The following is a 26624-nucleotide window of genomic DNA, read 5'->3' on the forward strand; positions in this document are numbered from 1 at the left end:
CGTTGATTAAAGTTGAAAGTCGAAATATTATTCCTTCACTTTGAACAATGAATTCATACTCACTTAAAGTTCTCAAAGATTCAAAAAGAGTTTACAATATTATTTTACATGTTCACATGAATATCACAAAGTTTATAAAACCCTTATGTCATACACCATTCAAGTTTTCTAACAGCTTTTAAGAAGGATTATGACGCATACTTTAGAAATTGAAATGAAGTCATTTTCACAGCAAATCACCCAACTCGTTTAAAATTTTAAAACACAGTTTCCAGAAATGTCCAAAATTTTTACGATTGGTTTATTTTGTTATAAGAAACAAAGATGCAAAACTTTAGCTCAGAATATAAAAAGAGTTCATGAGCCATCCGTGGAATTTTATTTTTTACTCAATTTCGAAAGAAGACCTGAGTTTTATGTCATTTGAAGTTTCCTTTGTGAATTATGAAAAATAAAAATGATAAAAACTTATGAAACTAAGCATTTATGAAAGTTTATAGGATGTCGAATTGAAAAGTCTGTTGGTTTGTCGATTTCAGTGAAATTAATATTAGAGCTGCGTCTTTTTTCTAATATTTTCATCTAGAAGTAAAAATCTGTGAAAACTATGAATGCTCATTCAGATTATTTTATAGATAAGGATAGATCTTGTCTTATATATGCGTTTTTATATTGAAATGATGCATTATGAAAGATGTGATAACTTTTTGCTTGTCTTTGTTTTTGGAAGTGAGGTTAGGTACTGTAAATATGCTATTTGTTGATCTTTTGTCATATTTAACAGTGCTCTTCAGTCAGTTATTTGGGATTTTAGTGAAGAGTTTTCAAAATCCTTTTTGCAGTCACAAAATGTTTTATATAAACCTAAACCGCAAAATTAACGCACCACATACATTTTGATTTATTTTTATTGCCGCTAATATAAAGTAAATTGGAGAATCAGGACGAAATTTCGATAACCTTTAATATTAAAAGCAAGTGTACATTAACATTGTCAATTTCTTAAAAAGGATATTCCGGTGTTTGTTGATAGAGGTATTTAATAGACTAAAAAGGCATCAGAACAGGCATTCTGTAGCTCAGCGTTGAGCTAAAGAATTGTCTTATTAAGTAAACTGAGGTAATGTTATAGATAAGGGCTCAGACCTGCAACTTGGTTAGGGTTATTTTCTATCATTTGTCGACACTCTTGACCATAAAGTGCTTGGCGTGGCTTGCGTGTGGCTGTAGGAGTGTGTCCGATACATTGACGATATATATTTTTTTACTATTAGAGACTACGTATAGCATAGATAGTAACCATAAAACATGGAAAGCTCCGTAGTGCAAGATCGAAAGAGCTTGCACGCACATAAAATAATAACTTTAGACGAGTACCTGGAAGCCTTTAAGAAACAGGTAGCTTCATCAATCAACCAAAAAAAAGAACCTGAGCATGCTCTTATAACCCATCAGAGACACAAGTCTCTGATCTCAGTAAAGATGAACTTAAGATAATAGAAATGACTCCAGGAGACTTGCAATTGACCGGTCAAAGTTATGTTGACAATATTGACACCAAAAGAATTGCTATCAACAAATCAAAAGTATGAGACTGAGCCAACCGATCAGAAACACGAGTCTTTAGATCAGAAGCTAAGGAAGAACTGCTGAACGTCGAAATTTACAAAAGTGCCGGTAAATTTAAGAATTATATAGCCACCCTACCAAAAGGACATAAGCTCTAGTTATTCCCATCTGATCTGATGTTAGACTTGAAGCCAAAAACTTGTGAACTTCTGGAGGAGATAGAGGAGGAATTGCGGAAAGTTTCTTATACATTTCCTATAGTATTTCAAAATTGGGAAAAGAGTGATGAGTCCGGTTAAAGACGATATAGAGTAAGCACACAAAGTATTCTATAGAGTTATAATGGAAAAGTTGACTTCTTTCCCGTCTAATAAATTTAGCTGGTCAAATAAAATGATGCGAATTTATATTCATTTGCTCTTCCAAGTACAGACCATTCCGCGGTAGTAGCTATATGGAGACACCTAGCAGCATACCAAAGAGATTCGTTATCAACGTAAGGGATACGGATAATAGATGCTTGCAGTGGGCATACTTTCCAAGAAATGCAGAAAATAACCATAAAGAACGTGAGAGGAATTACAGACAGCACCTGGGCAAACTCAACTTCACAGGGATAGATTTCCTGGTGAGTCACAGATTTCAAAAAATTTTAGCGTCCTAACCCAGGGCAATTTGTGAACGTCTTCGGATGGAGTAAAGGGTTGCACCCGATGTATATTTGCAAATGGAAGTCTATATTAGAGAGCAGAAAGACAAGGAAGGCGAGAAGGGAGACCCTATTGTAATACTTTCACTTATAACAGATAAGAAAAATTCAGAAAGGAATCACAATGTTCTGTTCAAGAGCCTGGCTGGTATTTGCTATTAACATAATAAGCAGTATAGAATAAAGCACTCTTGCAAACCTTCTTGCACGTATTCTCAACAAAAGACCTCTTTGAAGAACATCGCAAGGATTGCCTTGGTATTGGGGGAAAACCTCAAAGGACTTTGATGCCGGAGGATGGAAAAAATATCCTAAAATTTGTTAATAAATACATGCAAACACCAGTGCCTTTCATGATATATGCGGACTTCGAGTGTCTAAACATACCCGTTGAAGGTGCCTCAGCCAATCCTAAAAAGAGCTCGACGCGTATGTTATCGAAGCAGGTCCTGTGTAGCTATTGTTATATAAGAGTTACAGGCGATGGGAAAATTAAGGTATCATTCTTATACTAAGGGGAGGGTGTGATGGAGCACCTTATGCACAGCCAACGGGAAGAGATGGATGAGGTTATTGAATTCTTTGACAGCTTAGTAAAGTCGATGAGCTCTCGAGTTCACTGTTTCTATGGTAAAGAGAAAAAATGCTTTATATGTTACGCACATCTGATGGATGACAAGGTCCCTCACCACATCTACATCAGTGGTAGTTATAGTCAAGCAGCCCATTCAAAATGTAGCTCTATAAAGACTGAGAGCGAGCCTAATAACGCAAAGCTTCCTGTTGTATTTAACAACCTGAGAGGCTATGACGGGCATATCAGGCAAGCTCTAGGTAAAGATATGGAAAATGATAAAATTGTTTGCATCCTCAACAACATTGAAAAGTATATGTCCTTCTCTGTAGGGGAGCTAAAATTTATCGATTTTATATCTTTTTCAAAGAATCTGGGGATTAGGGAGTTGAGGATTACCAGAATAGGCTTTACAAAAGCTGAAAAAGTCTAATGTATGACTTCTGGTACAATCAGATCTGTACAACTTTAGTGAAAACCCTATGAACCATTTCTGGCACATCCAACAATGCAAAATGGTTGTAATAAGTTCAAGGATGAGTGTAAGGGCCGACGTTTTCTATGAATTCATAGAGCTAAAACCGAAAATGTATTCAGTTCTAAAAGCTGGAAAAAATATAAAAAGGCAAAGGGGGTTAGTAAGACTGTGGTCGAAGAGGAACTCAAAAATAAATCAAGCTAAAAAAGTCTAAAAAAATGAAAAGAGATGAAAAGTTCGCAAGTTGTAATCCGTAGTCAGGGATACCAGAATGTGTAAACGAGCAAGTGAAGACATTTTTTATCCCGAATGACACCAAAAGGTGGATAGAGTCTAATGGGATCATATTCCATGCCTACGGCCACCCTTTAGACGTTGAGTGAGCCTTTCAGACAGTAACTCTGTCCCATCCGGAAATATGTATAACTCTACAAGGACGAAGCGTCTTGCTGGCCCATCGATGAGACTATAAAGGGCAAGCTGCCCCTCATGCCTTAGGACTGAATCTATAGTGTGTGTAATAATAGATCAGATAGGGTTGGTGCCATCATCGTTGACGAAGCCCACCTTCAAGCTCACTTGATGCGTATATATAACACACGACAGAGCCAGCTGATATTATAGATTCCTTGTGACTAACAATCCTCTGGGCTCGTTATAAGGGTGTTTGATAGACCTTCACAGTCTTTTTGGCATCTTTGGGTTTAACACCTAAAAATCTGGTGGGTTCGTCGTTGAGGGAGCCTAACACAAAGGGCAGTAACCTCATTGAGATTGAAACGCTCGACTATCCTTTGTTCGTGATGGTGCAGCAGCTGCTTCCCTTATCTATACATCGTGCTTCTTAAGGATCTGAGTAGTATCACCAAGGAACTCGAGGCCAGGATCTACCAGAAGCAGGTGTGGGCAAGTCAGTGGACCACGCTTGTAAATGCGAGTGATAGTACCCGCGAATTTTTCCGCGCTCTTGTTAGTATGTGGCTCCGCTTCTTTGTAAAGGCTTTCCAGATCGACAACCAAGTGCGCTCTTAAATAATTCGGCAATCACTTTAGTCAAAGCTATCGCAGCTATCAGAGCGAGTGCTATCAAAGTCCGCACTAAAGTTAGTGCAGCAACTGCCAACAAGACTTTCACATGAGTCTTTCACAGGATAGTTAACACTACAGTTGCTATCGCAAGATGTAAAAGCTTCTTTTTGTGATTTCTTACTATTTCATTTGCTCTTCTGCTTCTGATTATGCTTACGAACCAGATTACATCTCTTGCAAGCATCAAGAATTTCCTGGCTAGCACCAAGCTCAGCTAGGTGTCTGCGAAACTGATGCAGCGCATTAGTGCAGGTGTGCGCGTTATCATAGCGAGGAACTAGCACCTTACTCACTGCTCTGGCTTTACCGATATCCCATTCTGCATCAACATAAAGGTTTTTGCCTATCGTTTTCTTTATTTAAGCAATTGTTTTTAACAGGAAAGATGAGAAATTATGATCTTCAGACCTCGTGGTTTTAACTTTTAAAGGCACATACTCTAATATGCTTCCAGCTGCTACGACACTATTAAGATATTTTTTCAATAAGCTACTCATCGATCCTTGTAATCCAGCGACTTATTGATCAAAATCCTCTCTATTAGCATGGATCAGTTGTAACAGTCACCTAGCGGGTTTTTTTGAGATTTTCTTCTTGTACACTGCAAGTTACCTAATGATATACTATGGCCTTCTGAAGTTTCGGATACTCTTGATAATTTTTCATATAGCAGTACGAAAAACATCATCAGGTTCCATCATGGTGGTTTTCCTCACTAAAGTAGAAGGAATTTTACTTTGCCAGAAAGTCGCTGGATCATCATTTGCTGAAGGGGGCAGCGTCTTATCCAATACTGAACCTATGTTCCTTAAGACTTGGGTTAGTGGCTCTCGCGAGCTTAAGTGTGGACTTGTCATTCTGTTAAAAATCCTTTAAGCGTCTACATAAACCCAAGAGAAACTCTCAGAGAGAAAAAATTATGGTAACAGCAGTGATAAATCTTCAGAACCGCTTCTTGAACAATGTGGAGGCTTAGTTTCAGCGTCGCGACAACCTCAAGGAGGCATGCGATCAATCCCATGCTCAATAGCAGTCAGCCGCTACCAAGCGCCAAGGTCAGATATACACAGCCCTTGCATCGATAGGACAGCCTGGAACAAATGTAGACCTAGCTATCGCAATCCAGGCATACAGAAACGCTCTGTGTGCCACTGCTAATGCAAACCTAACATCAATGCTCCCTAAATCCGTATTCTTCTATGTCTTGCCAGACAAGATCCCCCTGATCCGCGACTATGGGCTAGTCTAATCATCTCTTGGAATTTGTAAACTAGTAGCTTCTATGATAATCGACTGACTTGAATGGGGTAAAATAAATTCAATAATAGGTTTTAACGGACCAGTCGCAGGGGCTCTGGGTCCATCCTGAAAATCTTCGTCCAGGACAATCCATTTTTCCTTTTTTATGTCTTATGTTTCGCGTCAGACTTAAAGTACCATCCAGCAAGTCCCCTGGTGACTCCGGCTGCGGCGATGTAACTTTAGTCTCGCATCCTCTCGTCCTCGCTGAGCGGACAATAATTTGAGAATTCGAGTTTGTTAGGAAGACAGAGTTTCTTGGTCGAGCTCCTCTGGCACTCATCATCTCATGGTTGAGACGACTCGCCATTGTGTAGTCGTCGAGTAGAGACTTAGATGCACCCTCAGCTGCGAGGTGAGCTTTGATTTTATTGAGGTTCTCGGCGTACTTCTTTGCATAGTCTTACTGCGCCCTAATTAGAGCCTCCATGGTTTTGTTGCGTCTTTCAATTTCCTCTTTGGTCTTGTTCCCGGTGAGCTTCTGTGCTGTGATTTGGCTACCAGCGAAAGCCGCCGCGCCGGCGATAGCGCGAAATATAGCTATCCCAATAGCTCCCGCCATGCTCGCAAACGCTGATTCTCGCATTGATTTTTCGATTGCTAGGAGCGAGACTGGCTGGGATCTATTTCTAATTGACCATCATCTGCCGAGCCCACCCACAAAGCATCAAATAACCGATCAATTTCCCAACGTCTCTCGAATCAAACCGCAGCTCAATCCTCGACACTAGCTTGGTTTTTCCCAATTTGTAAAAGAAAGCCAGGGTTCCAACGCTAACCACTGTCGCTGATGTTGTGTATCACAACACAACGTCAGCGACAGTTTTCTTATATTCAGGTGCTGGGGTACATATCTTGCAAATAAAGATACAGCTATTATTGTCGATATATCACTTCTTCAATTGGAACCCAGTGGTTTATAAAGAACAGTCTTTATCTATCTTGGCGATCAATATTTTAGAAAGATTGGACACCAATAATTCCATTGATAAACCCGATAGAAGGTCATCTTCTTTGCTGCATCGCGATGAACACAGGTAAGACAGAGCTCTGCATCCGTTTGATAGATAGCTGGCCGGACTCCATAAAAATTCTCAAATGCCCCAAGCTAAAGTGGAACAAGACTTACCTCAACTACCAGCTGATGCGAGACAAAAAATTTCTCGTAGTAACACCGAAAATCATAGAGCACATCGGCGTCCAGAAAACCCTGCTTTCCTAGATAATGGCTGTAAAAGAGCGCATCTTCATAATTGAAGACTGCATCACTGAAAAGAAAACAGACTCCCAAAAGTCCCCTCTCTGCAAGATTGCCATAAGTGGGCCGCACATGAAGCACAGCCTGTGGATCATCGCGCAGAGTTACACAGCAGTCCCCAGGCTCGTGAAAGACCAGATGAGTGTCAAGCCGATACTCCCCTTAAAAGACAGGAGTTCTTTCATCTAGATAATCGATGAGAATGGGGGTGGTATGGCGGAGGTCCTAAAAGAACTGCTTGTAGATGACTCAGACTCATTAATCGAGGATAGCTCAGAGCCATGAAAAATAGCTCTTAGAGCTCTATCATAGTTGGTTGGCTGCTGTTGTAAGCTGTGGAAACAGTAAAAAAAAGTGATCGGAAGGAAACTAACGCATGGCGATGTTAGCAAGATGGATCCTGAGAAGATGGATGCTGATTATACGGATATTCCTGAAGGATGAGAAGGAGCACTGACCCCAGCTTTAGTCATATGGCAACCTCAGCATGCACAGGACTCGTTAAGAGATTCTTTTCGGTTGGTTATCATTTTTCCCTGAAAGATGATCTTAATAATAACCCAGTACTGCATCACGCTTTGTGTGCTCTTTCAGGAGAAATATATAATCGCTTCGGTTAAGGTATAGCTCCTTTAACATTAATGTTGAGCACCTTTAATTTCGTTTATATAACTCGTCTAGCTTGATCTGTTCAACGCGATCATCAGTTGGTTGAAAAAATGAATTTGGATGAACCTAATTTGTCTATTGAAACTGTAGCTTCAATAAAATATGATGGAGGACAGTGAACATAAAGCAAATTACAAGAGAGCTGTTCCGGCTGAAAAAGCATCGGCGGCTGCTCAAAAAGAAAAGCAGCGTCTGCTTCTCGAGACTCTGGAAAAGCAGAAAATGGAGATTGCTGCTGCTGCCACAAAAATGATGGACGAAGAGGATGTGAGATAAGAGCTAGCAGAACCAGAAAAGAAAAAGGATACTGGTGGCGAAGCAAGTAAAAAAAAGTGAGAGGGTTGACAAAGAGCTGAAGAAGTCCGATATATAATTCTTCTAGAGACTCGAACTCTTCGACACTAAATTCTCCATAGTTGATTGCAGCGCTTATACCTTCCTGTAGAAAGGCCACTGCCGCACAAGATTGGGTGTATACAATATAGAGTGTAATAACTCTTCGAAGAGGATTTGTACCGCTTTTCGATTATAATGAGCAGACCCGATAGGATGCTACATGTTGCGCCGACACACGCAAACGCAATCCCAGGGATTGAGCCGATTACAGACGCTGGAAAACTGGCAGTGACGACACTGGTCAGCAGACCAGTCTTGTCAGAGATAGAAACCCATATGGTTAGCCTTTAGGCGATGTTTTTTCTCTTTTTCGATAGTAATCGGTAATCTTCAGCGAGCTTCTTTATTTTATATATCCATTGGAGAACCATCAGGAATCTAAGGGCAGACCTATCCATAGCTAATAGTGTTTTCAGTGCAGTTTCTGAGATCACGGATGGTTCTGATGACTTACCTTTGGGTAGCTCGATATATGGCTTTTTATCTCCTGTATCATGCTTAATTGGATTTTTGTTCCCTGTGTCAGACCTATGGACTTTTACTTCAACCCATTGTTGCCTGTTGAACAACTTAAAGCAGTCGGCGGTGTTTGGAGAAGCTCATTGTTCTACTCTCGCATCGGGTCTTAAATCCAAATTCGTTTGGGGTAAGATATAGACTTGGGGCAAGGGTGAGATTGGGAGTAGTATTTGCGTTCGATTATATATTCTGGTAATGTGTGATGTCGGCACTAAAGTCTTTGGGGCGTTCTATGTAAACCTCTAGGGCATTTTTTCCATCCTGTACGTAATCTCTTGCATAGAAACCCCATGCCTATGACTTTCGCTTCACCCCAGCCGGAACCCCAAATTCTTTTTTTATCTTATTAAGCACCGAAGTATCAGTCTGCTTCTCGTAGGTCGATTCTTTTAGAATTACGTAGCAAAACGCCCAAGTGCCAGAGAATTCTCCTAACGGAATAATATAGGTGGAAGCTTTATAAGACTCTCATGAACAGATCGCTGGAGTATAGCATAACCGTTGATTCCCAACATGCTGCAGTCACCATGCTTACTGCAAAATTTACGAAGGTTGTATAAATAACAGATTCAAGGGGTTCGTCCATTTCCATATTGGGAATATGTTGTTGAAGTAATAGGTAAGTACGGTATTCTTATAAGATGGTCTAAACGAGAGACCAGCGTTAATGTGGACCAACGGTGTCTCAATATCAGAAATTACTATCAAACACCAAGAAAGACTGCTTGTAAATACTGGTACCTCATCCGTCTGTTTGACTTCTGCAATTCCCAAGATGACATTTAGAAGCGGTGAAGTAGGCTCACAAACAACTTTTTCATTAAAATCGGCTGAAGGATAGTGGTTACCTCCACCAAGGTAACTACCATCACTGCGATTGGGTGGTCTGTTCGTTAAACATGGGAGTAATACATCTATACCGTCAGTACTAGGTTCTATATAAATCTAGAAGCTTTCTTGTTGGTCTATGTTATGTTGCTTCCCTGCAACAACCATTTTCCTCAATATACATAAATCTTTCTTTCCTCTAGCACACCTCTTGTGCTTCTCATATTTGTTTACTGCCGCTATAATGAGTCCTTTTCCAGCAACGAGAGCAAGCCAGAGATTCTTGGCGAGAAACCCCAAAAATTTGCCTTCAACTCGGAAGATCCAGGCAATATTAGAGCTAAGTATGCCGGACAATTTGTTAGCAGCTATCCCTGCGAGCCAGCGCAGCGCGTCTTTAATCCTATCCATGACCCCTTTTTCTTTCGGCTCAGGCTGTGGAGTCTTTGGAACGGGCCCAGCTGGTGCGACGGCTGGATACCAGCTGGCCTTTTTTACATCTGACTGCGAATCATGCATTTTACAAGCTACACTCCCCTTTTATACAGTTTTACAAACTTGTCATTTTAACACATTGAATTCATGAAGACCGTACATGCTTAACAACTACGTACATTAACAACTATCTTCCATCTCGTCTTCCATGATGCAATTGATCTTTTGTCTTGCATCCAGGTCTTATTATCTTCTGAATGTTCATTTTGAATTTGTTGATCCCATCCGAGTTTTAACAAGCATAGTCGACTGTATAGTATTTTTCCAGTTATTAAAACAGGTGCACTAAATCCGAATACGTCAAAGACACTGTTGATAGCAGATAGCATTTTGCTTTTTGTTATCACTTCCTTATTTCTGATACTGATGCAAGCAGTAAAGTCAATCGATACTTGATCTGTTTCTTTGCTCCTAGAAATCCCAAGTATCTTTGTTGATTTAGCCTTACGTTGCTATGCCATTTGTGCAGCTGGAAACCAGCTTCCATTAAGATTTGCGTTGATTTATTTTTTAAACCTGATAAGTTCTTTTTCCGTTTCTCCACATGCTTGTATATCATCGACATAAGTATCTTCTTCCAGAGCAAGCACCGTTTTTGGATAAATGTATTTTAATATATGCTTTTTAATGGTGGCACCAAGAATGTAAAGGCTTAAACTTGAACCAAAAATCACCCTTGTAAACCGTAACTCCGTTAATTCCATTTTCTTTAACCCTTAATTTCCGCGCTTGTTTTACAACCTTAAGCACCGCCCTTGGCTGCTGCAACTAGAAAGTAAATATAAGGCTTTGACATTTCAAGTTTAGTATGAATCCATTATAACTTTTTTTATTTAAAAGAACAACAAAATTATGTATTATTTATGGTTTCTTAAGTAAAATATAAAAACAAAATAGCAATATTTCATGTTGGCGATAATTCTACGTCACTATTTACAAATATCACAAATAATTGACGAGTGTTCTCCGCAAGTGTGTTTAGTGCATTTGAAACATCTTGTAAAGACACGTCGCTGACGAAGCTGACACAAATGACATGATTTTCTAATTTTGAGAAAGGCATCTTGGGGTGGATTATTCTGTTCTGTAGACTTAGAAGCAATAGCGCGTCTAGGGCCAGGTTGAAATGCCCCTCTCAGATCAATTATTCGGTGTTCAATTGCTGTTTTCATCATTTCCAGGCTCATTTTCAGCAAGAATTGTCATCTTTTTGATCCACTATGATCACCTTCCCACTGTGGCCTGTTTAAGAGGAACAAAATACTTGCATTAATGGCAACAAGATCGAGTAGATGGCCACACAAAGTCCTTTGTCCAACGCAGTGTCTAGAAAAAATTACAAGATACAAATTTATTAAAGTTTTAAAAATCGTAAGGAAAAAAACTATTGTTACTAAATTTTAGTTTTACCTTTCGCCGTGTAGTGTATGTATGAGCTAGTTGGTCAACAGTATCTACACCAAACTTAGTATTATTGTATTGGGGGATCGAAAATGGCTTCCGATGCGCTTCTTCTGACACTTCCGTAGATGTATGGAGAGCAGACAACATAATAACAAGCTTGTTAGTTTTTGGAATCTAACTCACTAGCTGCATTTTTTCAGAATACACGGTTATAGAATCAAATTGAACTTAGGGAAGAAGTAGTTGGGGAGCGATATCTGGTTTGTTACGATTTAGGATCCCGAGCAGAGTGAGGTTCGGTGCTAGATGTTCTTTGGCTAGCGGAATAGATGTGAAGAATTGGTCAGTTGCGATACTTCTCCCAGTACCATGAATTGGTTCAGTTAGCTGTAGCACCACTCGTTTGCCTTGCCTACTTCTTTTTCCCTAGCAATCATTCCTAAATAAATCTCAGCATTATAAAAGTAGTAAGCCTTTGAACAAGTTAATGCCTACATTTTGATGCCATATTTGTCAGGTTTTTTTGGCAAGTAAACTTTAAAAGGCACTCGCCCACATCTTGGAACTATTTGTTCATCGACACAAACCATATCGTAAACTATGAAGCATTGGCGACAACGTTTGAGAAATCGCTCCCATATCTCTCTAAAAGCTGCCAGTTTATCACGTTGGCGTCTTTCAGTGCGTGTTTTCTTGTTATCAAATCTCATGAAATTTGTGATTAACTCAAATCTTTCACAAGACATTGTGGCTTTATTGGCAGAAATTCCAAGTTCGTCACTCCACAAGTCTCTAAGAAACCAATTGCGTTTTCTCAAAGCACCCATAAGATAACGAATGCCAAAATATCCAACCAGTTCCTCCTCTGTTGTGTCATGCCTAAGAAGACCAATAAAAATATGAATATTTATGTAAAGTTAACACAATAGTATAAACTTATCAAGACTACATTATAAATGAAGTCGAAATTACATTTTTAACATATTATAAGATAGCAGTTTATTGAAAACTTACCAGCGTTGTGAAATATGTTGAGAAATTTCTCTAGTGCTTATGGCACGTTGGCCCTCTCGATTACTTTCATGAAGCATTCAATCTTTCATTTCTGCTGTTAAAAATAAATCAATAGCTTCACGCACTGTAGCAGAATTTGCTTTCGGTCGCATTCGCTCCCTCACAATGTTTTCCTTGCCTCGTCTACCACGTTGCTCATCTACTGATGTTTTCCAAATTCTTCCGTTCCGGCCAACATACTTTTCTGTAAATAGATCATGTTCTACTAAACCTGAAACTTCGTTTTTATTGTTATCTTCCGAAAAGTTATCTTCTAATTCACTTCCCGAAGATTCATTTTCCAAATCAAAGTTTGTCATACGTTAAAATACTTTCATTCATTATATTTTTCTAATAGAGTACTAAACATATGAAATAAATATATACAATCCATATAATTTATTTTTATGTATAATAAAAATATTCTGAGCCTAGATAATAATTCATTACAGTGAATTTCATTAAATAACTAGTCTAAAGTTCATAACGCAGTATATTTCTGTCATAGTTTTGGCTGCATCAGCCAAGGGCTGTTTCAATGAAAGTATTATACTTGGGATGGGGGGCAGGGTGTTACCCAGCAGTAGAATGATTAGAGTTATATGCCATTAAAAACATATTACAAAGTTAGGAAAAGTCAAAGAAGCTCAGGCTCATTAGGCTTATTTAAACCTATTAAATTTGAAAAATAATTTTGAAATGGCTGCATCAGCCAGAGGGTGGAGTTTAAATATTAAGTCCATATACCAAATTAAGCGTTATGCGTCTCTATCCATTTCGCGTATTCGATTTTGTAGAAACACCTTCTTCACGTCAGCTAAAACACAGAGTAAATTCATCCGATTTCGTATGAGTATGTCAATTATTAAAGGTTGCAGCGATGGTGCCACTTCTATACAGTCGTTTAATGAAGGAGATTGAACATCTTTCCTAGCTGAACAATCATAAACAATTCTCATTTTCGTTGACTCGGCATTTTCTTTGATTATCGCTTGATTATCGCTTGATCAGGAACGTAGCGAATAATTCTCCCGTAGGTTTTTCTGGAGCCATTTCCAATATTCCCTCATTGATCTGTTCCACCATTATATAATTATACTGTTCAAGTTTTTTAAAATTTTTCAATCTAGTCGTAATACTTCCCAATCTTTTAAGAGCCAGATTTCTGTTGTTTGGCAGTTTAATAACACCCATTTTCCACGGCATTTTGGTTTCATAATAACCTTCGTCGGTTTGATGCAGTTTTTCGCAGAAGCCTTTGTGGGACATTGACTCGCTGTTGTGTCTAATAATCCAAGTACTTCTAAACAATACATTTGCTTGAACTTATCACGACCAGTGTTCAATAAGAAACTTTTCTCAATACCAGAACTTTATTGTGTTCGTCTCCCAGAAAGAGTCCACCCCAACATAGTTAATTCGACTCCTGGATATATATCCGGATTTTTTTCGAGGACTGACGGTTCCGTGGTTTTTATTCGCTGGTAATCAGCCGCACCGAGTATGATGTGAACAGGTTGAAGTTTGTCATTCCCTTCATCATCGCTAAATTTTAGTCTCTTCAATTTTGCAAAATGCTTCTTAACATCCTTGATCATCAGATTGGGTAAAAAGGTGAGTGTTTCCTTTTCTACGTTGGTGCAATTAACTTTGATCCGAAATTCCTATATGTTATTGATTCTGGCGTTACGTTATACACTGTCCTCCAAAACATTAGCGACCAAATAAAAAAATGCTTTTTTTCTACTTTGAATACTAATTACAGCAATTTTATTATTTTAACTACGCTTTAAATACAAAAAATGCTTAATATTACATATAAGAAAAAAGATTTGTACATAATAAGACTACTTGAAAATGAATAAACTTGTCTTTTTTGTTCTTATTGGTATTTTAATGCAAAAACGTGGTCCTCCAAAACATTAGCAGCTTTTTATAATTACTCACAAAAACTCACGGAAAAGCAGCAGCACAAGTGTTGAAATAATGCCTAAGGGAATTGTTGTGTTGTAATTATTAGTACTTAACCAATGAGAATCAACTAATTGTTAATATTTGTCCAGAGATAAATATGGAGTGTTGCAATAGTTACAATATTAATTTAAGATCGCGTATATATGCTTTTTTGGATTATAATGGCAGGAAACAAGTATAATTTAGCTTTTCGAGAACGTATTGTAAAAGATTACAAGAAAGGAGTCAAACAAAAGGAAATCGCAACAAAATACTCCATTAACAAATCAATTGCATGTCGAACAATCAAACGATTTAATAAAGGTAGTCCTTTAGAAACAGAAAACAAGGGCGGAAGACCACTCAAAACATGTCGTTTCACCGATCGAAAATTTATTCGTCATGTTAAAAAATATCCTTTTGACAGCGCTAATGATACTATTAAAAAACTGAAACTTTCCGTGTCTCAAAATACAGTTTGTAGACGGTTACAACTTTCAGGACTTTTGAGCTTTAGAGCAGCAAAAAAACCTTTCATTTCTCAGAAGAATAGAAAAGCTAGAATTGAGTTTGCAAATTCTCATAGAGACTGGACTACAAATGATTGCAATAGAGTACTCTGGAGCGAGGAATCAAAGTACAATTTGAAAGGTCCTGATGGAAATTTAAAGGTACGTAGACCTAAAGCTAAACGCTTAAATCCTTGATGGAACGCTTAGATCCAAGAGGAACAATAAAGCATGGTGGTGGAAAATGTGCAATGGTTTGGGGTTTTTTTTTCTGGTTTTAGTGGAGTTGGACCTATTTACCGATTAAATGGCATAATGGATCAGTATGTTTATCGTGATATTTTCAAGGATAAAGTGGTTCCTCATACTGATAATAATATGCCTCTTTTATGAACATTTCAATAAGACAACGACCCCAAACACACCTCTAAACTCGTTAAAGAATGGCTTGAAACAAATCAAATGAAAGTAATGAAATGGTCAGCTCAATTACCTGATCTCAACCCGATTGAAAATTTATGGTACCAAGTTGAACTCTCCCTAAAACACAAAGGACCCTTCAAAATTACCGATGAGCTATATAAAGCTATTGAAACCACGCGGAATGAGATTACACAAGAAAAAATTAATAAACTCATAGAGTCTATGTCGAGAAGATGTTCCTTGATCCTAAAAAGTAAAGGATATGCCATTAACTATTGTTATTAACATTTTTTTAGGGTAGTTTTCAAAAAGTTGCTAATGTTTTGGAGGACCACGTTTTTGCGTTAAAATACCAATACAAACAAAAATTCACGTAAATTTTTTTTTCAAGTAGTCTTATTATGTTAAAATCTTTTTTCTTATATGTAATATTAACCATTTTTTTCATTTAAAGCGTAATTAAAAAAACAAAATTGCTGTAATAAGTAATCAAAGTAGAAATTTTTTTTTGTTCTATTTGGTTGCTAATGTTTTGGAGGATAGTGTATATTTCCACACGCTTGTCCACTGTTCCATAGAGCTGTTCAATACTTTTATATTCCTTTCGTGTAGGTTTCAGCTTCAGTTTTGTTGTTAAGTTCGTACTTATATACGTTTACGTTTCCAATCACGGTCGGGTGAATAGTTGTACTGCACGTTTACGTTATTTTTATCACCCTTTGTTCGTCGCTTGGGTTAAAAGTTGAGTTCAACGGATTCCTTTCAATGTATTTTTGTAACTTTTCAAGTTCGTGAGTATTTCACGAGCTGTTCCAAGTTTATCCATCAATGAATACACGAATGATTGAGCCGTTTGCAATTTCTGCATAGTTTTCAATGTTCGAACAGTTCTCGCAAGTTTATTGTAAAAGTCGTGAACCTCATTGATCTTGTGCGTGCTGTGCATAGCCGTCAATCCTTCCAAATCTTTAATCAATGCTTTGTGAACCCAAATATCTTTTCCATAAGTTTCTTATAGTATGCGTTTTGCTTCCTCGTATCCCTCCAACGAATGTGGCAAACCAAGTATGTCCTCTCTGGGCTTTACTATGACGAGCTCCAGTAAGTAGTTGAATTTGTTGATGTTTGATATGTTTGAGTTGTCGACTTCTACCATGAATTAATTCCAAAATCGTAACCAGTCTTTATAATCGCCATTAAATTTTGGGATTGTATACTTTTGAAGCTTGAAGATTTGCTGAGTAGCTTCGTTTTCGTTTCCAAGTGGTTTAAGCAATGTTTCTTTCATTTTTAGTTTCCTCAGATACCATTCTTCTTCTGCTTCTTTCTGAATCATTAACTGCTGTTCCATGATATGTTTCTCATACTCGAATTTTCTAACGCATTCGTTTTTGTTTATCGAATTCAAGTTGTCCACCATTTTGTTTTTGATTTTAATGGCTCTTTCTACTTCCATTACTGGTTTCGAAAGCCATTCTTCTACCGAATCGAAGTTTTCGCCGTCGTCGAGCATTTTTCTGGTCAGCTCATCATTTGCCATTACAAATCTTCCCAATAAATTTGTTATTTTGTCTAACGCCAAGATTGTGCTTGATACTTCGCCATTCATCGTGTTGCGTTTTATGCCTTTGATGTTTATTCTTATCATTTTGATTTCTCTCTAGTAAGCTCACTCTTGGTCCATTCTTTGCTAAATCGTAGGTTTCATTCGTCCTGGCAGTAGTCACCACCAAGGAGTGTGGGGAATTATCAGACTTTTCCTGAGACACTAAAGAGTCAATTTCTTTTTGATTTTGATAATATCGTTTACATCTGACTATGAATTTTACAAACTACATTCTCCTTTTATACAGTTTTATAAACGCGTCATTTTAACACATTGAATACATTAAGACCGCACATGCTTAACAACTACGTACATTTTTAACACCAACACACGCTAATTGCATCTTGAAAACGTTATTCACGACACCCTTTTTCCAATTATCTGTTTGATTAAGTCACGCATCAGAGCGAACTGACTTTTCAATCCTTCTTTTAATTCCTTTTTCCGAGCTTCTGAGTCAGCATCTTATTTTTTGGCTCCTTCTATATTTTTATTTTCCTGTTCAATGTTGCCCAACTTCTCTCTCTAACATCTGACTCCCTGATTATTTGAATATTTCGCTCAATCCTCTTTATTTTTTTTGCAGCTAAGTCTTTTTTACTATTCTCATTACCTATGAGCTGTGTGATGCTCTTCAGGTTGTTCGATGCTTCATCTATGGGATCAGCGTTATTCCCCACTCCACTGAGTGAAAGATGGTTTTTTTCAAGACTGAGAGAGACTATATCCAAGCTTTCATTTTCATAAGCTGGATTGTTGATTCTAGCAGTCGTTTTATCTAACACAATACTACTTTATCCAAGTCATTTCATATGCCTGGAGTTAAGATGGGATATTCATCTTTCTTTGCTTTACTCTCGAGGGCGTCTTTCTCACAATTTTTAATATTAACTTTAATTTAATACTAGTATTTCCACTTATAGAATCTAAATTTTCCAGCAGTTGTTCTATTTCGATATGCAATAGCTATAAAACTTATCTTCCCATCCAAAGGATCCTTGCGTTCTACTCCAAATATTAGTGAACCTTTTTAGAGTCCTTTATCACAAATTCTCCTTTCGCTTTATCAGGATTAACAGAGATTTTGGGCTATTTCTTATATAACTTTTTAATGGCTTTATAGAACTTTTCTTTAAGATTCGAGGCTTCCAAGTCCCTCCATACATCCATTGTTCTATCTACTCCTGTCTTATCTGATATCAGTGGTTCTGAAGGAACATGTAGCATTGTGACAATAGCTTATTCATATATAACGTCTGCTATATATTAACAATTTTGTTCATATAATAACATCTGTTTCTAGAGTATTGAGACCTGATTCATTAGGTAATCTATCTAGATCGTCTTTCTCCCAATTACTTTCTTCAGTTATTAGAGGGATTTCCTCACTAAAATCTTCAGCCATTTTACTTCAAATTCATGTGTTGTTTAGATAGATTTCAAAGACTCTATTAAAGTGTCGGATCATTCTCCAAATATTGTATCTCCCATTAGCCAAGATGGCTTTCTATCCGCCAGGTATGACACACAGCTCAACCCCGCAAGAGATGTAGTGGTGCGGCATGCTATCCGCGGTGAAAGGTTGATAACCACGTCAATTTTACCTGTTAGCTCGTCAACTATAATCTCAATAACATCGCTCTTGAGTTTTAGACTGTCTTATTCGCCTCGTTATCTACTAAAATCGCTCTTGGTTGCTTTGCTCTGGATTTCGTAAAATTTATTGGTCTTGGGGGGATTCAACAAGTAGATACACTAACCAGCTGGCTGTTTGATGTTAATATTGCTTGCGACAGTTTGAAATATATTATTGCCTTCCCTAGCTCAGTTGCTTTCGCGCGCCAGCCAGAAAAGAATCAGCCAAGTCTCAACCCTGAGAGAGTAAACATAGCTATAGAGGAACAACTTGCTAAACTTAAACGGTATGAACCCCCACAGAATGTACGAAGAAACTTGCCGATGCCTTTCAGGAACAAATCGCATAGCCTCCCTTAAGACGAACATGGTTTCTGGTGAGCCGAATATCCAAACCATAACCTTTATTAATTGGTATGCAGGTTCTTCGTCAAATTCCGTAGCACTAGCGTTCAATACATAAAAGGCTCAAGATTTAAGATTGGAAACAACGGTAATGGTGTTACGATAAATATAACTCGTACAGCATCTGTAACCTTGTCTGTCAATGTTAACGTTTTCGTCGTGCTAGACGCTATTGCAAAGTTCGATGGTGGTCGCTTCATTGGATCTGCCACTTAAGAGATACCGTCAACCAAACGCTGGGTCTCGTATCGAACACACTCTTAAAGCCACTCGCATGCCGCGCCGAGCGCTTTATGGTTAAGAGTATCGAATAATGATAGAACATATCCGTTATCAAATCGCTGGTCTGAGCCCATAGCCATTTAGATTACTTCAGATTACTTGATAAGACAATTCACTAGCTCTACTCTTTGCTAAATCTAAGAATATTTTGGGTTTAACCAGACAAAGTAAAATGATTATTATTGTTATATACACTAATACAGCTTAAACTGAAACATTTTAGACTTGTCAATAACTAGTGTTACCACCTCATGAAGTTATTGCAGCATGACAAGGCCGAGGCTTACTGTCAATAAGAGATCTAATCCTTTCTTAAGGGATATCTTCCCACTCGCGGATAACACTTTGTCGCAGCCCGTCAAGGCTGTTAGGTGGTGGATGTTGGCTTTTTATACGGCGTCTAATTATGTCCCAAAGATGCTCTATTGGGTCATATCTGGACTGCAAGCTGGCCACTCCAAAACTTGAATTTTAATATTATACCCCATTCACACCAAAATTAAAACTCGCTTTAATCATGGTTATTTAAACTAGTGACGCATTTTTCAGTTCACGCTGCTTTTTAAAACCTTATTTCAAATAAATGAGTTCAAAAAACGGAATCTGAATATGACAACAACGCGGGGTTTTTTTTAATTAAAAGGTTTTATTGTTTGTAGCCGATAAGTTTTATAAATCTCCGTGACAAAAAAAGTGGTAATGAAAAATTGAAAATAACAATAATAGTTATATATATATATATATATATATATATATATATATATATATATATATATATATATATATATATATATATATATATATATAATCGAAGCTATTGTAATATTCTCTCTTTTTATCTCTCTTGATTGTTATGATGCATTTTGGCATATAGTTATGTGTATTATACATGGCCGTAGAAAACTTATTTAATATGGGGGGGGGGGGGGCTAGGAAGAGTAGGGGCGCAAATAACATGTCTCTTAACAATAAAACACTTCAGAATTCTGTAGTAATGTCTATACTGTATGTATTACACTAACTTTTCTAAATGTGATTTCTTGAAAGTCTTTGAAGTAACTTATTATCTAAAAATATTTTTAATGATATGAAGTAAAATTCGGCCTAAAAATTTACGAATTTACGAATGTGTACGTGATTCGGAAATTAAAATATAGATCAGAAACAGAAACCAAATTTTGGCTACTTTTACAAACTTCAAGTTTTATATAGTATAAGTTATAAAGTATAAGAATTTTATAAAACATTACTGCAGTTTCTAGATTTTTTTTCAAAATTGTCCAAATCTAGATTGAATGCTACCAATTGTCATTTCTATTGCTTCGAAATATATCTTCTTGAAAAAGTCAAAACTAGAATTTTCAGATAATACTGATGCAGATGCTCTTATTTCAAAACAACGAGGTAATTTGCGATGGCGGGGCAAAGCAGGTTTTTCTAGTTGAAGTAATTTTCTTTTTATTTCAATAAGGTTCCAAAATAGCTCAAATGAGTTTTCAGACCGGATAGATTTCAATGTAATTAAAGTTCTTTGAACAACTTTCTGACATTCACTAGTCAAAAGTGCAACCTTTTTAAAACTTTTTGATAGATTGTCTACCATGCATAAAGTAGTCTTGCCCAATTCAATTCCAAACAAGAAAGGGAATTTTTCCATTTGTGCTGCAACTCCGCCTATTCGAGCGACGATCTCACTGTCTTTTGTCTCAAATTTAGCTTCTTCCCAAGCAACTTGTTGAGCTTTATAGTTTTCAGATATGGAATAAAATGATTCTGCTCTTACCGTCCAGCGTGCAGGGCAGAGTATACGAATACCGGGTGTCCCAGGGAGAATTTTTTTTTTATCTTTTTGAAAAAGCATTCACGTTTCGAAAATTCTTTTTATCAACTTTGTAATTTCATGAACAGTGTTCAAAACATTTTTCATGATGCTGATAGCTTTAAGTGTATCTTGTACTGCTAAGTTCAAAGCGTGACCATAACAATAGGAATATAGTGCTTTGGGTTCGAGGTCACATATTCTCTTTGCAACTCCAGACTTGCAACCTGTCATGACGATGGCACCACCATAACATTGACTGCGACAATTATTAATTGAAAGATTCATCCGCATAAGAACATATATCATAGTTGCAGTAATACTTTCAGCCGATGTGTTTTCCTTACTATAAAGTCCGACAAACACTTCATGCACTTCCAAGTCATCTTCAGTTACATATCGCAAGCAACTCACCATTTGCTCAGTGTTGGACTGATCTGTGATTTCATCTACCATAATAGTAAACCATTTTCCAGAAATGTTGGATGTAATTTAATCTAAGTATAGTGAGACCCATTATCTACAGAATTTCATTTTGGATAGCTGTACTCGTTAATTTATCTTGCGACTTTCTCATCCATTTAGTTAATACGGGATTATCTTTGCTTCTGAGATTAAGTAACTGAGAAGAGTTCGAATTAAATTCTTTATAATCTTTGTCTGTATTGTAATCACCACGCAGAGCAATACCTTGTATGGCGAGAAATTGAATATTCGTGATTAGTATAATTAATATTGCTCTATTTACCATTTTTTCCTCTGCATGAGTTTTGCTAAGAAGTTCACCAACATCTTTAGTTGTTAAAGGAATGTTATAACCTTCTCGATGGCTTCTCGATGAGAGAGAGTATTTTGGTGTTTCAGGAATTTTTGTAAACCCTTTTTCCAATTAAAAAATCCAGTTTTTGTGAAAATATCCTTGCTGCATTTTGAAGATGATAAATTATGCATCTCCATTAGCATACAATAGTAGCATAAAACTGTATCATTACATTCGTTGTAATGCAACCATGGAAACAGTTCTTGCATAGAAAGAAGTAATAGTGCGGTTGGTATCTGCCCCTTCCAACATTTCCTTCAGTCGCTTACGACGCTTCTCTTCCGCACCAGACAATATTCGTTTTAAAGACATACCACTGAAGTAAATCATATAATAGATTGTTACATAATGTTACTATAACTATCACAAACTTATTTAAATCTAATTTGCAAACTTTAACTATTAGATAATAAATATCATCTAATAATATTTAAATTTAATTATTTAATTCATGCAACTTAAAACTCTAAATAAAAAAAAGAAAATGCAAATTTATTTTAAAAAAAAAAACGCCTTACATGAACATAGCAACCTTTTTATTAGTTGTTGCAAGTTCAATACTACGTTGGTCTCTTGTACACACTTTAGGACGGCGATCAGAACTTACAAGTCAAAACGTTGACTCATATGTAAATAAGAGTCTGTTTCTTCGGCAGTCTACAGACAATCTGGGACCAGTAGCTACTGCCCGAAGTCATATATTTAAAGCACGAAGTCTTCTTGTTATGGTATCTTGATGAACAGCCACATATAAACACGAACCTCAGCAAGTTGCGCGAGGAATTAAAAATCGGTTCTCCACAGCATTAGTAGTTCGTTGTCTGCCTTGGCCAAGTCGTTTAGCGTGATCATTGATCTCTACAAACCTTTGTAGAACCCTACCGACTGTTGTATGAGACACTCCAAATCCTCCACAAAATTGGCGATTTGTTAATCCTTCATTGGATAAAGTAACAATTGCAACAAATTCGCCACGACTTAGATTTTGTCTAGAACGCTGCATTGCGAACAGATGTATTGCTCAAATGACAGTTATCTTTTCTACTGTTAAAATAATTTAAAACAAATATACACTTTTCTCTTATAAGTGAGGTTTAGTTACAGCAAAACATGCTACATATGAAAAGCTGCTATAATTTCAAAATTAGATAAAGGAAACGGAATAAAACATACAAAAGACGTAACAATAAATATGATTATCATCTTTGTAATTTATGAATTCGGAAAACACAATATTTTTCAAAATAAGTTGGAATTTATAATTGGTGCGTTATTTTTACTGTTAAGTGTATAATCAATAAGAGGCTCTTTTCGATATTTTGATGATAGATCTAAATACAAGTAAAGAGTATCAGTTGCATCATGCTAAACATACCATTTTGATTTCAGTGAAGCAAACATTTAGAAATCTACAATTCGTTAAAGTATCAAAAGTGTTATTTACACTATTTTTAGCCATTTTTAGACATTTATATCAGTATTTTTTTGTTTTTCCAAATGCTTCATAAAGGCAAATTCATATCAATAGCAGAAAGATTTCGCTAGAAAATATAACTGCAGCCATGTTTATTTGAAAAAAACTCTTCTATCTGAAAAAAAGCATCTCATAATAAGAAAACTCCACAGCGATGCTTAAATAAAGCTTTACCCTAAATTTAAAATTTCTACAAACACCTTACTTGTTTACATGAAGTAAATAATTTAAAACTTTTGTAATTGGATTGAAAAATAAAATTGATGTAGTCATTTTATTGATGTAGTGATTATTTGTCGTGTATCGTTGTTGTTGTGATGTAGTCATTTTATTTCTGATGTTACCGAAATAAAAAGATAATAGAGATAGATTTATTATTTTTTATTATTAATGTAAAGAACCAAACAATTAGACTGATTAAGAAAGTGTTTTTTTTTTAAGTTCAAATATTTCATTAGTAATGGTATTTGTAGCAAGTATCTTAGTTTAAAGATGTTGAAGTTCCTAATCATACTTATTAACCATGTGTGTTTGCTTCAAGCAGTTCATGACTTTCAAAACAGAATGTAAAACGTTTTTAAGCTTTGCAGGTCACACAATAACAACATGTGTTAAAGCCTTGTATGACAAAAATAAAATGTATTTATTAACTAATAATGGTGCGAATATTTTAAGTCAGTGAAATTACAGAGTAAAGTTAGGTTTATGATTTCTTCTGGCTTAGATTATGATTAAAACTGAGTAATTTTTGGAAACCAGGTCGAAGTGCAAACCCTCTGATAACACATGTACTATTTAATATCCTAAACCGAAAATCTATATATTCGCAGGGCGATTTCTATCTATTGACACCAGTGAAAAAGTATTTTGAACAGCTTTATTTTTAAAAAATTTATCGAAGTTTTCTAAACTGACACCGCTACGTGGGGTTAGTCTTAAAGTAAGTTAAGCACAATATTTATGGCCATAATATTGTTTTATGCTCTATTTTGTTTTCTTCTTTACTAATTTGTAACATTTTCTCATATATATCGTTTAGAAGAATCTTTCATGGTGCATCATTCTTCTTTATTTCAACATTATTATTGGGATATTTTCGTCGATCCTTCGTGTGATATATGCTCTTCTTTTCGGAGTTTTATTCTTCCAGAGATTACAGAAAAGTGTTCTCCCAAGATCATACGAGAACTGGGATTCTGGTAAAGACTGCTTGCATGCTGTTTAATTGTTGTTTTTTCTTGTGTACGATAAAATGATAAACTGTACATTTCACGTTTATCTTCTTGTTTTACGTAAAGTAAATTTTCAATTTTCATTTTAGGTTATATGTCATACGTCGGTTATATTCTTCTTGAGCATCACCATACTAATCCGGTTTTACATTGTTTTGTGCGTCTTTTGTTAGAGGCGAAGGGAAAGAAGTTTTTTAAAGATAGTAACAATTACATCGGTAAGAAATCCATACTTATGATTTCATTTTTCTTACTATGTTATGAGCTTGAATGTGTCACTCATTTAAATGAATTTCACCGAAAACCTGGATTATATAGGGTTAATAAACCCATTTATTTGACTTTATGTTTTTCAGAAAAGACGTTACAAGATATATTTTAAAATTGAGTTTAGATTCCTCAACATTTTTGATTGAAAATAGCCAGTCACCTGAGTGGAAAGCTCAAAAGATTCGCGTTATCACCAGATGGCATCTTTACATTATCTTATCTCAAAATCCATCACTTCAGCAATTTCGTAAGAGGAAAAGTCAGCCTAATACTCAATCAAGATTATTTTAAATAAATAAAAGCGAAGATCATGATTCAAACTCAGATCTTTTACAAATTGATAAGTTGAATTCCATGGAAAATGAAGAATCACGTGTGGTTCTTAGAACATTTTCCACGTCTTCCTCAATCGCTCTGATGTCGAGTTAAATGAAGTTGTATTTTTAATGAATTACATATATTATGCTTTTTATTTTGATTAATTAATTATAGTTCATTTTAGCTGTAAAAGTATTTTAAAATGTCCTTGAAAGAAAAGCGTTAAAGTAAGGATAGAGTAATTTTTTCATTAAAATCTACGCCTATTTAAGCATAAGTGAATTTTACGGAGAGATGTTTATTTTAGACAGACTGCAGATCAAGACGTTATTGTCATTTATTTTTAAACTAAATCATCAAAAAAAGAGATTGTTCTGAGTTCTGAAACAATAGTTAAAGTATCCATAACTTATAGCAAAATCTTGAAAACTTAGAGCAAAATCATCGCTAAAAGAAATTTACGACCAATAAGAAATTGAAATAATAAGTAAATTTCATTTCGAATTATACAATATCAAAAATATTACACAAAACTTTACCTGTAAATAAGAACTAATTCAAATAAAAATATTCAATCTAAATGATTTACGTTTTCCTCTTTTTAAATAACAGTTCGTTCACATTATCAGCTGGGGCCTTCTTCCAATACATAACAGGATAATTATGCACAAAAAGTTTAAGTATTAAAATAGGAATACCAAAATCATCAACATTTTGTAGCTTTAGAATTACGATTAAAAGGATTAAACATAGAAGAAACAGAAAATGTAATACAATTACCAAACATAATATTTTAAACAGACACTTTAGCAGTAGCTAATAAGTTAAACAGAGTAGTATGTTCAAATATAGGATTCTTCTTCTACAGTATTCACAAAAGTTTAAACGATTGCAGAATTTTCAGATCTAATCTTCGGTTTTTCTTGAATTAAAATCTAACGGAAATAGATATCAGAATAGTTTTTTTTCCGATTTGGTAAAGAGGTTATTTGTTAATAGAATAAAAAAAAAGTAGGTTTCAACTCAACACTGTTTACTCAGAAATTTCATTAAAAGGTAGGTGATAAAAATTAAGAGGTGTCACAAAAGTTTAAACGATTTTATTTAGGATCAGTTATTTGCTATTTATTTGATAAATCCGGTGCGAAATTTTTTTTTATTTTTAAATAAAGTTAAAATGAGAAGTTTTACAATCAAAAAATTCATCACAACATCATCAGGCAGCCTTTAATTCATTAAAAATCAACTTGAAATATTGCAAATTTCAAATTAATTTCAATTGCGTGCAAATGGGTCGAAAATCAGTTTCTAGTGACATCAAGTGGCAAGTTATTGGTATGGCGAGGACAAAAAATCACACAAACGTTCAAATAGGCAAAATACTTCACATTTCTGAATATTGCGTTAGAAAAACCATCAAAACCTGGGAAGTTACCAAGGACGTCTCCGACATGCCGCGTACTGGGAGACCATCCAAACTCAGCAACCGTGACAAAAATGGTATATTCAGAATGAGCAGAGAAAACCCCAGACTCAAC

At 36.0% G+C, this 26624-nt stretch overlaps 1 pseudogene across 1 annotated transcript in view; it reads left to right on the forward strand.

Moving 5' to 3' along the window:
- Positions 1–25311, forward strand: part of LOC149893407 (stimulated by retinoic acid gene 6 protein-like) — a 36790-nt pseudogene extending 11479 nt beyond the window's left edge. The window contains exons 14-16 of the transcript XR_016445512.1: positions 24306–24465; positions 24588–24716; positions 24893–25311. The product of XR_016445512.1 is annotated as a stimulated by retinoic acid gene 6 protein-like (transcript). The remainder of the gene's footprint in view (positions 1–24305; positions 24466–24587; positions 24717–24892) is intronic.
- The last annotated feature ends 1313 nt before the right edge of the window (positions 25312–26624 follow it).

This window comes from Hydra viridissima, unplaced genomic scaffold, assembly GCF_058129835.1.
Source record: "Hydra viridissima isolate aposymbiotic clone 2 unplaced genomic scaffold, HvirCarnegie_v1 scaffold_1, whole genome shotgun sequence".
In the NCBI taxonomy this organism is placed as follows: Eukaryota; Metazoa; Cnidaria; class Hydrozoa; order Anthoathecata; family Hydridae; genus Hydra; species Hydra viridissima.